This window comes from Phocoena sinus, chromosome 6 (genome assembly GCF_008692025.1).
Source record: "Phocoena sinus isolate mPhoSin1 chromosome 6, mPhoSin1.pri, whole genome shotgun sequence".
NCBI classification, from domain to species: Eukaryota; Metazoa; Chordata; class Mammalia; order Artiodactyla; family Phocoenidae; genus Phocoena; species Phocoena sinus.
Window position 1 is genome coordinate 87,711,849 of NC_045768.1, and position 15,998 is coordinate 87,727,846.

General features: G+C 34.8%; 1 protein-coding gene across 4 annotated transcripts in view; it reads left to right on the forward strand.

Moving 5' to 3' along the window:
- Positions 1–15,998, forward strand: part of ERCC6L2 (ERCC excision repair 6 like 2) — a 149,008-nt gene that overhangs the window by 20,592 nt on the left and 112,418 nt on the right. The window lies entirely within an intron of this gene.

The following is a 15,998-nucleotide window of genomic DNA, read 5'->3' on the forward strand; positions in this document are numbered from 1 at the left end:
TTTAAAAATTATAAAAGTGATTACAACTACAATAAACAGTAAAAGGATAAGGATGAAGATGTAAAATAGGACATCAAAATCACAAAATGTGGGGGAGGGGAGTATAAAAACGTAGATCTTCAGAATGTGTTTGAATGTAAATGTCAATTTAAAGCAATTAGATATAGTTATGGTTCAACATACTTGAACTCTATGGTAACCACAAATTGAAAATGTATAATAGATTCATAGAAACCAAAATGAAAGGAACTCAAGCATACTACAAAGGAATTCATCAACCCACAAAAGGAAAAACAAAAAAGAAATGAACAAAGAACTATGAAAACAACTGGAAAACAAGTATTAGTACATACTAATACTTGTTAGTATTAGTTACAATAAGTACATACCTATCAATAATTACTTTGTCAGTGGACTAAATGCTCTGATCAAAAGACATGGAGTAGCAGAATGAATTAAAAAAAACAAGAACCTCCAATATGCTGCCTGCAACAGACTCACTGCAGAGCAGAAGAGACAGACCCTGAAGGTGAGGGAATGGAAAGATATTTCATGCAAATGGAAGTGACAAGAAAGCAGGGGTAGCAATATTCATATCAGACAAAATAGACTTTAAAACAGAGGCCATGAAGAAAGACAAAGAAGGGCATTGTATAATGATAAAGCAATCAATACAAAAAGAGGATGTCACACTTGTTAACATATACACACCTAATATAGGAGCCCCTAAGTATATAAAACAAATACTAATAGACATAAAGGGAGAAATTGACAATAATAAAATAATAGGAGAATTTAACATCCCACTGACATCAATGGACAGATCATCCAGACAGAAAATCAGTAATGCCACAGAAGTCATAAATGACACAGTAGACCAGTTGGATGTAATTGATATCTAAAGGACACTACATTCCAAAAAAACCCCCTCAAAAACCCCACAGTACACATTCTTTTCATGGGTGCATGGAACATTCTCTAGGGTAGATTACATATAAGGTCACAAAATAAGCCTCAACAAATTTAAGAGGATAGAAATTATTTCAGGCATTTTTTGTGACCACAGTGGTCTGAAACTAGAAATCAACCACAAAAAGAAAAACAGGAAAATAATGAAAATGTGGAGGCTAAACAACATGCTACCAAAAAACCAGTGGGTCAACGATGAAATCAGAAAATACCTTGAGATAAAAAAGATGAAAACATAACTTTATAAAATCTATTGGATGTGGCGAAAGCAGTTCTTAGAGGGAAGTTCATCACAACACAGGCCTTCCTCAAGAAACACTAAAAATTTCGAACAACCTAACTTACCACCTAAAAGAATTAGAAAAGGAAGAACAAAATCCAAAGTCTGCAGAAGCATGGAAATAATAAAAATCAGAGAGGAAATAAATAAAATAGCAATAAAGCACAATAGAAGAGGTTAATAAAACCAAGAGCTGTTTTTTTGAAAAGATAAACAAAATTGACAAGTCTCTAGCCAGGCTCACCAAGAAGAAAAGAAAGAGGCCCCAAATAAACAAAATAAGAAATGAAAGAGGAGAAATAGCAACCCATACTGCAGCAGTACAAAAAAATCATGAGAGAATACTGTGAACAGTGATATGCCAACAAATCGGGCAACCTAGAAGAAATAGGCAAGTTTCTAGAAATAGCCTGCCAAAACTGAGTCCAGAAGAAACAGATAATCAGAACAGACTGATCACTAGAAGTGAAATAGAATCTATGATAATAAAAAAATTCCCTGCAAACAAAAGTCCTGGATTGGATGGCTTCACTGGAAAATTCTACCAAATATGCAAGAAGAACTTACACTTATTCTTCTCAAACTATTTCAAAAAATTGAAGAGGAGGAAACATTCCCAAATTCATTCTATGAAGCTACCATCACCCTGATACCAAAACCAAAGAGGCTACAAAAAGGAAAATTGTAGGCCAATATCTTTGATGAATATAGATGCAGAAATCCTCAACAAAACATTAGCAAACCAAATCCAACAATACATAAAAAGGATCATACACCATGATCGAGTTAGATTCATTCTGGAGTCACAAGGATGTTTCAACACATGTGAATCAATCAGTGTGATACACCACATTAACAAAAGGAAACAAAAACTACATGATCATCTCAATAGACAGAAAAAGGATTTGACAAAATTCAACATCCGTTCATGATAAAAAAAAAACCTCAATAAAATGGGTATAGAGGGAACATATCTCAACATAATAAATACCATTTGCAACAAACACACAGCCAAAGTAATACTCAACTGTGAAAAGCTGAAAGCCTTCCCTTTAAATTCAGGAACAAGACAAGGATGCCCACTCTCACCACTTCTATGCAACATGGTACTGGAAGTCTTAGCCACAGCAGTCAGACCAGAAAAAGAAATAAAAGATCCAAATGGGAAGGGAAGAGGTAGAACTGTCACTATTTGCAGATGACATGATACTCTATATAGAGAACCCAAAATTCTCCACCCAAAAACTATTAGAACTAATAAATGAACTCAGGAAGGTAGCAGGATACAAGATTGATATACAGAAATCTGTTGTATTTCTTTACACTGATAATGAAATATCAGAAGAAGAATGTAAAAAAAAAAATCCCATTTAAAACTCGCATTAAAAGAGAAAAAAAAAACCCTAGGAATAAACTTAACCAAAGAGGTGAAAGACCAATATGGCAGGGGTCCCTAACCCCCGGGCCATGGACTGTTATTGAGCTTTAGCCTGTTAGGAACCGAGCTGCACAGCAGGGGTTGAGCGGTGTGTGAGTGAGCGAAGTTTCATCTGCTGCTCCCCATTGCTCACATTACTGCCTGAACCATTGCTTGCATTAGCGCCTGAACCATTCCTCCCCCCCCACCTGTGGAAAAATTGTCTTCCATGAAACTAGTCCCTGGTGCCAAAAAGGCTGGGGACCACTGCTACACGCTGAAAACTATAAAACATTGGTAAAGGATATTGAAGATGATTCAAAGAAATGGAAAACTATCTCATGCTCTTGGATTGGAAGAAGTACTATTGTTAAAATGGCCATCCTTCCCAAAGCAATCTACAGATGTACTGCAATCCCTATCAAAATTCCTGTGACATTTTTCACAGAACTAGAACAAATAATCCTAAAATTTCTATAGAACCGCAAAAGACCCAGAATTGCCAAGGGAATCCTGAGGAAAAAGAACAAAGCTGGAGGTATAACCTGTACAGACTGCAGACTATATGGCAAAGCCACAGAAATCAAAAGAGTGTGGTATTGGCACTAAAACAGACATATAGATCAATGGAACAGAATAGAGAGCCCAGAAATAAACCCATGCACCTGTGGTCAATTAATCTACGACAAAGGAGGCAAGAATATACAATGGAGGAAAGAGTCTCTTCAACAAGTGGTGTTGGGAAAGCTGGATAACTACATGAAAACAATGAAATTAGAATATTCTCTCACACCATATACAAAAATAAACTCGAAGTAGTTTAACACCTAAGTACATGACCCCATAAAACTTGTAGAAGAGAACATAAGCAAAACATTCTCCGACATAAATCATAGCAATATTTTCTTAGGTCAGTCTCCCAATGCAAAAAATAAAAGCAAAAATAAACAAATGGGACCTAATCAAACTTAAAAGCTTAGCACAGCAAAAGGAACCATCAACAAAATTAAAAGACAACATACAGAATGGGAGAAAATATTTGCAAATGATGTGACCAAAAAGGGATTAAGATGCAAAATATACAAACATCTTGTACAACTCAATATCAAAAAAGCAAACAACCCAAGCAAAAAAATGGGCAGAATACCTAAATAGGCATTTTAACAAAGAAAACATACAGATGGTCAACAGGCACATGAAAAGATGCTCAACATTGCTAATTATTAGAGAAATGCAAATCAAAACTACAATGAGGTGTTCCCTCACACTGGTTAGAATGGCTATCATCAAAAAGTCTACAAATAATAAATTTTGGAGAGGGTGCAGAGAAAAGAGAATCCTCCTACACTTGGTGGGAATGTAAATCAGTGTAGCCACTATGGAAAACAGTATGGAGTTTCCTTAAAAAACTGAAAATAGAGCTACGGTATGATCCAGCAATCCTACTCCTGGGCATATATCTAGAAAAGATGAAAACAGTAATTCAAAAGGATACATGCATCCCAGTGTTCATAGCAGCACTATTTGCAATACCCAAGATATGGAAATAACCCAAGTGCCTTATCTTCAATAAGTGCCCATTAACAGATGATTGGTTTAATAAGATGTGGTGTGTGTGTGTGTAGTATTGCCATTTGCAGCAACATAGGTGGACCTAGAGATCATTATGCTTAGTGAAGTAAGTCAAAAAGAAAAGGACAAATACTAATGATATTCTTATGTTCCACTTCTGTGTTGAACATAGAAAATTATGTGTATACACACACACACACCAGACAACAGAAAAAGACTCACAGACGTAGAAAATAAATTTATGGTTACCAAAGTGGAGTGGGAGTGAGGAGGGACAAATTAGGAATATGGATTAACAGATACAAACTATTATATATAAAATAGATAAGCAACAAGGATTTACTGTATAGCACAGGGAATTATATTCAATATCTTATAATAAACTATAATGGAGTATAATCTGAAAAAAAGTAACTGAATCACTGTGCTGTACACCTGAAACTAAAAATATTGTAAATCAGCTATACTTAAGTAAAAAAAAAAAGTAATTGTCCAGTGCTTAAAACTCAGTCATTTGTGGAACATTCTTTATGTCTCCTTTAATCTCAGTTCTATGTAGTACATCAATCATTTTTCTCTCACCAATCTCTTGCTGAATTTTTCAGTAACTTTATTTTTATTCATCAGTTTTTTCTCAACAATGCTTCTTCAACTCTTCTCCATTACCTCCTCAGTCGCCCATGCCAACTCATGGATTTCAAACTGCTGGAGGATAGAAATAAGCCTTTCATCTAAACTTTTGCGGTGCCCAGTACAGTACCTGGCATGTAGTAGGTAATAAGTATATTAATATATTTTATTGAATGCATTAATTAAAGTTGAATTGAGTAATCATATCTTTCTGTGGTTATATATTTAATGACCCCTAACCTATGTGCCATGTTCTACGATATACATTTTCCATTAAACGTATGTTAATTAGGCATTATTCATGCATTTTATTGATGAAAAAGTTGAAATTTATGGCGACATTATAGAAATTGCACAGGGTCACATAGGTAGTATAATGTTGGTTGGTCAGACTCCAAAGTCTTTGCCATAGCTCCTGCATTACACTGCCTTTTGTAATGTGGGTTCAGAATGCAGATTTTAAAGAATATTTTAAAACTCAGCAGAAGTTTTGACCATCCTTATTTATCATTATTTTACAATCTTTTAGATAACATAATTTACTGAAAATCTACTTTGTTTATTGTGATATGCAAGATTGTATTCAGGGCATAAAGCCTCCTTACCTCAGTGAAATGATGCTAACAAAAATAGCTCTTGTTGGGCTTCCCTGGTGATGCAGTGGTTGAGAGTCCTCCTGCCAATGCAGGGGACGTGGGTTCGTGCCCCAGTCCAGGAGGATCCCACATGCCGCGGAGCGGCTAGGCCCGTGAGCCATGGCTGCTGAGCCTGCGCATCCGGAGCCTGTGCTCTGCAACGGGAGAGGCCACAACAGTGAGAGGCCTGTGTACAGCAAAAAGCAAAAAAAAAAAGCTCTTGTTTATTGAATCATTCTTATGTACTAGCTTGATATTTTACATATTTTTCCTCTTTTTCTCAAGAACTAAAATAATAGTGATTATATCATACATAAATGCATACTCATAAAACTGTAAGGTATAATTTTTTTATTGAGATGAAATTCACACAACATAAATTAACTATTTCAATTTTTGCAATTCAGTGGCATTTAGTGTGTTCACAGTGTTGTGCAACCCCCATCTCTGTCTGGTTTCACAACTTTTGCATCTCCACAGAACAATACCCCATACACATTAAGTAATCAGTTTTCTTTTCCCCTTCCCACCATCCCTTGCCAACCACTAATTGATCTTTTGCATCTATAGATTTGCCTTTTCTGAATATTTCATATAAAGGAAATACAGTTGTGACTTTTTGTGTATGGTGCTTTCATTTAGTGTAATGCTTTCAAGGCTCATCCAAGTTGTAGCATGTATCAGTACTTCATCCTTTTTATGGCTGAATAATATTCAATTGCATGTAAATACAACAATTTTGTTTACCCATTTATCCTTTGATGGACATTTGGGTTGTTTCTACGTTTTGGCTACTGTGTATAATGCAGTTATGCACATTTGTGTATAAGTTTCTTTGTGGACATATGCTTTCATTTCCCTTGTATATATACCTAGGAGTGGAATTACTAGGTCATATGGTAATTCTATGTTTAATTTTTTGTGCAACTGCTAAACCATTTTCCACAATGGCTGCACCATATTACATTCCCACTAGCAGTGTATGAGGTTTCATGTTTCTTCACATCCTTCTCAACACTGTTATTTTCTGTTTTCTTCATAGTAGCTATCCTAGTGCATATGAAGTGGTACCTCACTGTGGTTTTGATTTGCATTTCTGTAATGATCAACGTTGTTGAACAAGTTTTCATGAGCTTTTTGGCCATTTTGTATATCTTCTTTGGAGAATTGTGTATTCATGTTGCTATAGATAGAATGTTTGCATCTCCCGAAAATTCATTTGTTGAAACTCTAATCCCCAATGTGATGGTGTTTGGAGATGGGGCCTCTGGAAGGCAATTAGGTCATGAGTGTGAAACCCTCATGATGGTGTTAGTGGCTTTGTAAGAAGAGTTACTAGGAAGTACCCCCTCAGTCTGCTTTCTGTCATCTGAGGATACAAGATGACTGCCATCTGCAAAACAGGAAGTGGGCTTTCACCAGACATCAGATCTACCAGCACATTGATTTTGAAATCCCTAGTCCCCAGAACTCTGAGAAATGAAAGTTTGTTATTTAAGCCATCCAGTCTATGGTAATTTGTTACAGCACTCCAAAGTGACTAAGATACAAGTCCTTTGCCCATTTTTCAGTTGAGCTAGCTGTCCATATATGTATGAGTCTTGATTCTAGTCTTTTTATTGTGTCATTGTTCAGTTTTACTGTACTGAACACTCAATTTTTTTTTTGTTTTTCTTGAATTTAACTTAATTTTTTTATACAGCAGGTTCTTTATTAGTTATCCATTTTATACATATTAGTGTATATATGTCAATCCATATCTCCCAATTCATCGCACCACCACCACCACCCCCGCCACTTTCCCCTCTTGGTATCCATGTTTGTTCTCTACATCTGTGTCTCAGTTTCTGCCCTGCAAACCAGTCCATCTGTACCATTTTTCTAGGTTCCACATATATGCGTTAATATACGATATTTGTTTTTCTCTTTTTAACTTATTCCTCTCTGTATGACGGTCTCTAGATCCATCCACGTCTCTAATTTCATCCACGTCACCCAATTTCATTCTTTTTTATGGCTGAACAATATTCCATTGTATATATATACCACATCTTCTTTATCCGTTCATCTGTCGATGGGCATTTAGGTTGCTTCCATTCCCTGGCTATTGTAAATAGTGCTGCAATGGACATTGGGGTGCATGTGTCTTTTTGAATTATGGTTTTCTCTGGATATATGCCCAGTAGTGAGATTGCTGGGTCATATGATTCTATTTTTAGATTTTTAAGGAACCTCCATACTGTTCTCCATAGTGGCTGTATCAATTTACATTTCCACCAACAGTGCAAGAGGGTTCCCTTTTCTCCAGGCCCTCTCCAGCATGTTGTTTGCAGATTTTCAGATGATACCCAATCTAACTGGTGTGAGATGACACCTCATTGTAGTTTTCATTTACATTTCTCTAATAATTAGTGATGTGGAGCAGCTTTTCATGTGCTTCTTGGCCATCTGTATGTCTTCTTTGGAGAAATGTCTATTTAGGTCTTCTGCCCAGTTTTGGATTGGGTTGTTTGTTTTTTTAATATTGAGCTGCATGAGCCGTTTATATATTTTGAAGATTAATCCTTTGTCCCTTAATACCTTTGCAAATACTTTCTCCCACTCTGGGGGTTATCTTTTCGTCTGGATTGTAGTGTCCTTTGCTGTGCAAAAACTTAACTTTCATTAGGTTCCATTTGTTTATTTTTCTTTTTATTTACATTATTCTAGGAGGTGGATCAAAAAAGATCTTGCTGTGATTTATGTCAAAGAGTGTTCTTCCTATGTTTTCCTCTAAGAGTTTTATAGTGTCCAGTCTTACATTTAGGTCACTAATCCATCTTGATTTTATTTTTGTGTATGGTGTTAGGGAGTGTTCCAATTTCATTATTTTACATGTAGCTGTCCAATTCTCCCAGCATCACTGATTGAAGTGACTGTCTTTATTCCACTGTATATACTTGCCTCCTTTGTCATAGATTAGTTGACCATACCTGCGTGGGTTTATCTCTGGGCTTTCTATCCTGTTCCATTGATCTGCATTTCTGTTTTTGTGCCAGTACCATATTGTCTTGATTACTGTAGTTTTGTACTATAGTCTAAAGTCAGGGAGTCTGATTCCTCCAGCTCTGTTTTTTTCCCTCAAGACTGCTTTGGCTATTTGGGGTCTTTTGTGTCTCCATACAAATTTTAAGATTTTTTTCTTCCAGTTCTGTTAAAAAAGCCTTTGGTAATTTGATAGGGATTGCATTGAATCTGTAGATTGCTTTGGGTATTATAGTCATTTTCACAATATTCATTCTTCCAATCCAAAAACATGGTATATCTCTCCATCTGTTTGTATCATCTTCACTTTCTTTTATCAGTGTCTTGTAGTTTTCTGCATACAGGTCTTTTGTCTCCCTAGGTAGATTTATCCCTAGGTTTTTTACTGTTTATGTTGCAATGGTAAATGGGAGTGTTTATTTAATTTCTCTTTCAGATTTTTCATCATTAGTGTATAGGAATGCAAGAGACTTCTGTGCATTAATTTTCTATCCTGCATCTTTACCAAATTCATTGATTAGCTCTTGTAGTTTTCTGGTGGCATCTTTAAGATTCTCTATGTATAGTATCATGTCATCTGCAGACAGTGACAGTTTTACTTGCTATTTTCCAATTTGTATTCCTTTTATTTCTTTTTCTTCTCTGATTGCTGTGGCTACAACTTCCAAAACTATGGTGAATAATAGTGGTGAGGGTGAACATCCTTGTCTTGTTCCTGATCTTAGAGGAACTGCTTTTAGTTTTTCACCATTGAGAATGATGTTTGCTGTGGGTTTGTCATATACGGCCTTTATTATGTTGAGGTAGGTTCCCTCTGTGCCCACTTTCTGGAGAGTTTTTATCATAAATGGGTGTTGAATTTTGTGAAAACCTCTTTTTGCATCTGTTGAGATGATCATATGGTTTTTCTCCTTCAGTTTGTAAATATGGTGTATCATATTGATTGATTTGCGTATATTGAAGAATTCTTGCATCCCTGGGATAAACCCCACTTGATCATGGTATATGATCCTTTTAATGTGCTGTTGGATCCTGTTTGCTAGTATTTTGTTCAGGATTTTTGCATCTCAGTTCATCAGTGATATTGGCCTGTAGTTTTCTTTCTTTGTGACATCTTTGTCTGGTTTTGGTGTCAGGGTGATGGTGGCCTCGTAGAATGAGTTTGTGAGTGTTCCTCCTTGTGCTATATTTTGGAAGAGTTTCAGAAGGATTGGGCTTAGCTCTTCTCTAAATGTTTGATAGAATTCGCCTGTGAAGCCATCTTGTCCTGGGCTTTTGTTTGTTGGAAGATTTTTTTTTTTTTGTGCGATACTGCGGGCCTCTCACTGTTGTGGCCTCTCCTGTTGCGGAGCACAGTCTCCGGACGTGCAGGCCCAGTGGCCATGACTCACGGGCCTGGCTGCTCCACGGCGTGTGGGATCCTCCCTGACTAGGGCATGAACCTGTGTCCCCTGCATCGGCAGGTGGACTCTCAACCACTGTACCACCAGGGAAGCCCTGTTGGAAGATTTTTAATCACAGTTTCCATTTCAGTATTTGTCATTAGTCTGTTCAGATTTTCTATTTCTTCCTGGTTCAGTCTTGGAAGGTTGTGCATTTCTAAGAATTTGTCCATTTCTTCCAGGTTGTCCATTTTATTGGCATATAGTTGCTTGTAGTAATCTCTCATGATCCTTTGTATTTTTGCAGTGTCAGTTGTTACTTTTGCTGTTTCATTTCTAATTCTATTGATTTGAATCTTATCCGTTTCTTTCTTGATGAGTCTGGCTAGTGGTTTATCAATTTTGTTTATTTTCTCAAAGAACCAGCTTTTAGTTTTATTGATCTTTGCTATCGTTTCCTTCATTTCTTTTTCATTTATTCCTGATCTGATCTTTATGATTTCCTTCCTTCTGCTAACTTTGGGGTTTTTTTGTTCTTCTTTCTCTGATTGCTTTAGGTGTAAGCTTAGGTTGTTTATTTGAGTTGTTTCTTTTTTCTTAAGGTAGGATTGTATTGCCATAAACTTCCCTCTTAGAACTGCTTTTGCTGCATCCCATAAGCTTTGGTTCACCTTGTTTTCGTTGTCATTTGTTTCTAGGTATTTTTTGATTTCCTCCTTGATTTCTTCAGTGATCGCTTGGTTATTAAGTAGTGTATTGTTTAGCCTCCATGTGTTTGTATTTTTTTACAGTTTTTTTTACTGTAATTGATATCCAGTCTCATAGCCTTGTGGTCCGAAAAGACACTTGATACGATTTCAATTTTCTTAAATATATCAAGGCTTGATTTGTGACCCAAGATATGGTCTGTCCTGGAGAACGTTCCATGAAAACTTTATTTTTTTTTTTATTTTTTTTTTTAAATATGAAGCATAACTTTTTATTAAATAATAATGCATGTTCCTCAATTGTTAATGATTATAACTACATCTCAATATTTCCCTAAAAGTGAAATTTAACAGTATAGTTTAGAATATAAATTGGTATAGCCAATTATTTCTCATTTTATTCAGATATATCTTTTTTTTTTTTTAAACATCTTTATTGGGGTATAATTGCTTTACAATGGTGTGTTAGTTTCTGCTTTATAACAAAGTGAATCAGCTATACATATACATATGTTCCCATATGTCTTCCCTCTTGCGTCTCCCTCCCTCCCCCATGAAAACTTTAGAACATCGTGTACTCTGTTGTTTTTGGGTGGAATGTCCTATAAATATCATTAAGTCCATCTTGTTTAATGTATCATTTAAAGCTTGTGTCTCCTTATTTATTTTCATTTTGGATGATCTGTTCATTGATGAAAGTGGGGTATTAAAATCCCCTACTATGATTGTGTTACTGTCGATTTCCCATTTTATGGTTGTTAGTTACTATTTGCCTTATGTATTGAGGTGCTCCTATTTTGGGTGCATAAATTTTTACAATTGTTATATCTTCTTTTTGGATTGATCTCTTAATCTTTATGTAGTGTCCTTCTTTGTCTCTTGTAATAGTCTATGTTTTACAGTCTATTTTGTCTGATATAAGAATTGCTACTCTAGCCTCTTTTGATTTCCATTTGCATGGAATATCTTTTTCCATCCCCTCACTTTCAGTCTGTATGTGTCCCTAGGTCTGAAGTGGGTCACTTTTAGACAGCATATATACTGGTCTTTTTTTGTATCCATTCAGCCAGTCTATGTCTTTTGGTTGGAGCATTTAACCCATTTATATTTAAGGTACTTATCAATATGTATGTTCTTATTACCATTTTCTTAATTGTTTTGGGTTTGTTATTGTTGGTCTTTTCCTTCTCATGTGTTTCCCGCCTAGAGAAGTTCCTTTAGCATTTGTTGAAAGGCTGGTTTGGTTGTGCTGAATTATCTTAGCTTTTGCTTGTCTGTAAAGGTTTTAGTTTCTCTGTCAAATCTGAATGAGATCCTTGCTCAGTAGAGTAATGTTGGTTGTAGATTTTTCCCTGTCATCATTTTTTTCTTCCATCTTCAATATTAAAGTGGCTACACAAAAATTAACCAATTTTGATGTTTTTTTTTTAAATGCACACTGATATGACAGCTGTCACATACAATCTAACCAAATTGTTTTGAATGAAGTTAGAAGACAACTAAGTGCTACTAGAACCATCTTATGGAAAAAACAGAGCAAACCTTTTGGCCAACCCAATAGACTGTCCTATTTTAATTTATTTTTATTTTAAGGAAGCTAAGAGTTAGGAAAGCTAAGTGTAATACCTAAGATACTAGTTATCTAAATTTTGAAGGTTAAACCAACATTACATTTCCAGAGTCAACCAAACTTGGTGTTAGTATATATTTCTTTTTTACATTTCTATGTTCCATTTGCTAATATTTTAAGAGTTTTGCTTCTATGTGAGTGTGAGAAATTGGCCTGTAAATTTCCCATATTTTTGTTAGATTTCCTTATCAGGGTTATGTTGAACTCATAAAATGAGTTGAGAACATTTCTCCCTTTTTCTAAAATCTGGAGGAGTTTGTCTAAGACTGGCATTATAGCTTTCTTTAGCATTGGTAGACTTTATTGGTGGCTATTTGACCCTTAGTTTTCTTTGTAGAAGGTTTGTAATTATGTATTTCGATTTCTATAATAGTTATTTGAATATGTAAAATTTCCATTTCTTCTTGTTTCAGTGTTGATAAGTTCTATTTTTCCATTTCACCTAAAATTTCACAGTTATTGGCATAACAATGTTTATTATGTCTTATACATATTTTTTTGTGTGTTTGCGTGTTCTCTTAGTTTCTCTTTTTTTAAATCAATTTTCTAGGGGTCATCACTTTTAAAAATCTTTTAACAGAAGGATCATTTGGCTTTGTCAGTCTTTTTTATTTTATGCTTTTTCATGCTTTATAATTCTATTTTTGTGTGTTAAGTTTTCTGTTATTTTTATATATTTTTCAGATAGATTCTTAAATATTTTATTAGCTGGTTCTCTTCTGTCCTAATATATATGCATTTAAGTTCATAAAGCATGGCTTTAAGTGTATTCCACAAATTTAATATGTAATTATTACTCATTAGTATTCAACTTAAATATTTTCTAATCTCCACTGTGAGTTCTACTTTGAAATATATTCCTTACTTTCCAAATATTTGGGGATTTTCTGTTATTTCTGATTTCTTGCACTGTGACCAAAGAACATATTCTGTATGATTTTTGTCTGTTGGATGTATTAAGATTTGCTCTATGACTTTCATGTCAAATTTGGTAAATATTTTATGTGTACTTTAAGTGAAACTATGTTTTGCTGTAGTTTACAGTGGTCTATCAAATGTTTATTAGATAAAGTTTGCTTACCATTTTATTTAAATATTCTATATCTTTACTGTTTTTTTTGTTTTTTCTTACTAAGTTATTTCAAAATCTACCATTGTGCTTATCAATTTGACTACTTTTGTTTCAGTAAATGTTTCTTCTTTAGTAATTTACACTTCGTATAACTTCCAAATGAATTAATCAGTATCAAGTGTGCCTCTTTAATATAGTAATGCTTTTTGCCTCAGTATTATATTAATATAGCTATATTAACTTTCATTGGGTTTTTGTTTGAATGGTCTTTCTCTACCTCTTGTTGTAGATGTTTTTTGTGTAAGTGGCACACATATTGTGAACAGAACCTCCATACTGTTCCCAATAGTGTCTGTACCAACTTACATTCCCACCAACAGTGTAGGAGGGTTCCTTTTTCTCCACACCCTCTCCAGCATTTATTATTTATAGACTTTTTGATGATGGCCATTCTGACTGGAGTGAGGTGATACCTCGTTGTAGTTTTGATTTGCATTTCTCTAATAATTAGTGATGTTGAGCATTTTTTTCATTTTCCTTTTGGCCATCTTTATGTCTTCTTCAGAGAAATGTCTATTTAGATCTTCTCCCCATTTTTTGGTTGAGTTGTTTTATTGATGTTGAGTTGTATGAGCTATTTGTATATTTTGGAAATTAATCCCTTGTCAGTCACATCATTTGCAAATATTTTCTCCCATTATGTAGGTTGTCTTTTGTTTATGGTTTCCTTTGCTGTGGAAAAGGTTTTCAATTTAATTAGGTCCCAGTTTATTTTTATTTCCATTACTCTAGGAGATGGATCCAAAAAGATATTGCTGCATTTTATGTCAGAGTGTTCTGCCTGTGTTTTTCTTTAGGAGTTTTTTACATTTAGGCAGTGACAGATTAAATGCAATCCCTATCAAATTACCAATGGCATTTTTCACAGAAGTAGAGCAAAAAATTTTAAAATTTGTATGGAAACACAAAAGACCCCAGATAGACAAAGTAATCTTGAGAAAGAAAAAACAGAGTTGGGGGAATCAGGCTCCCTGACTTCAGACTGTTCTATAAAGCTTCAATAATCAAAGGCATATGATACTGGCACAAAAACAGACATAGATCAGTGGAACAGGATAGAAAATCCAGAAATAAACCCATGCACCTGTGGTCAATTAATCTATGACAAAGGAGGCAAGAATGTACAGTGGGGAAAAGACAGTCTCTTTAATTAGTGGCACTGGGAAAACTGGACAGCTACATGTAAAGAATGAAATTAGAAGATTCTCTAACACCATATACAAAAAATAAAGTCAAAATGGATTAAAGACCTAAATAAAAATATCACTCCGTTGTATAGTGTCTCCACTGTTTTTGCTGCAAGAGCAGCTATTTGTCTAATTGTTGCTTAATAGATAATCTGTTTTTTCCTCTGACCACTTTTAATATGTTTCTGTCTCAAATTTTGAGCAGTTCTTTCCCTGCAGGAACTACTTGTGGATTTTTTGGCTTCATGTTCTTAGTCGACATGGAATATGTGGCTTTTTAAAAAAATTATTTAATCTATTTTTAGCTGTGCTGGGTCTTCTTTGCTGTGTACGGGCTTTCTCTAGCTGCTGCAAGTGAGGGCTACTCTTCGTTGCAGTACGCAGGCTACTCATTGCAGTGGCTTCTCTTGTTGTGGAGCATGGGCTCTAGAGCGCAGGCTCAGTAGTTGTGGTGCGTGGGCTCAGTAGCTCCGCGGCATGTGGGATCTTCCTGCACCAGGGGTTGAACCCTTGTTCCCTGCATTATCAGATGGATTCTTAACCTCTGTGTATGGCTTGATTTTTGAAATCAGTTTTTGAAAGCTTTCAGCCCTTATCTCTTCAAATACTTCTGCACCATTCTTTTTCTTCTGTCATTTGAGATTCACATTGTAGGATCTACACCATGTTGAAAACACTATTTTTTGATAGTTTTTCTAATTCTCTATTTTTTCTTTAGATTTTAATATTTGTATAACTTACTTTTCTAAAGTAATGATCAGTTATTTTCCCCCATATATATGTATACCTCATATATTTTCCCCTTAATATTTAAAACAACTCTTCCAGTATTATATTTGGTATTTTCATATAATTTTAGTTATTCAAAGAGATTAACTTAGTTGCCCAAGTTCACATATCTGCCAAGCAACTTAGGTTGAAATTTGAACCAAGGTCTAGTTTAAATATCTCTTGCTTTTCATTGTATGAAGTTACATTTCCTTTTTTCCTATGTCTTTTTGTCTTTCTCATTTGATATTTGGAGAATAGCTGTTATTCAGAATGGTGTGTATAATGATGAATTGCCTTAGTTTATCTTAAAATAACATTCTGTCATTCCACCTATATGTATTGGATACAGAAAAATGCACAAATTTTTGAGCCAAGTATTACCCCTTTAATGAGTTTATTTTCTACAAGGAAAAAGGAATGTACACAGTTTATTGTAATAGAGAATATGATATCTCAACTGATGAGATCAAAAAAGAATTCATTGAGTGAGTAGAACTTATCATGGAAGAGATGGCAATGTGAGAAATTTAATTTTAATTTTTTTTTATTGCATTCAAGGGTAACTTTTATATTATAGATTTGTTTGTTAATACAAATAAAGAAAACCTATACTAGTGGTTCATATTGTGTTTCCTCCCAGCAAATCTATTTGTACATACTCA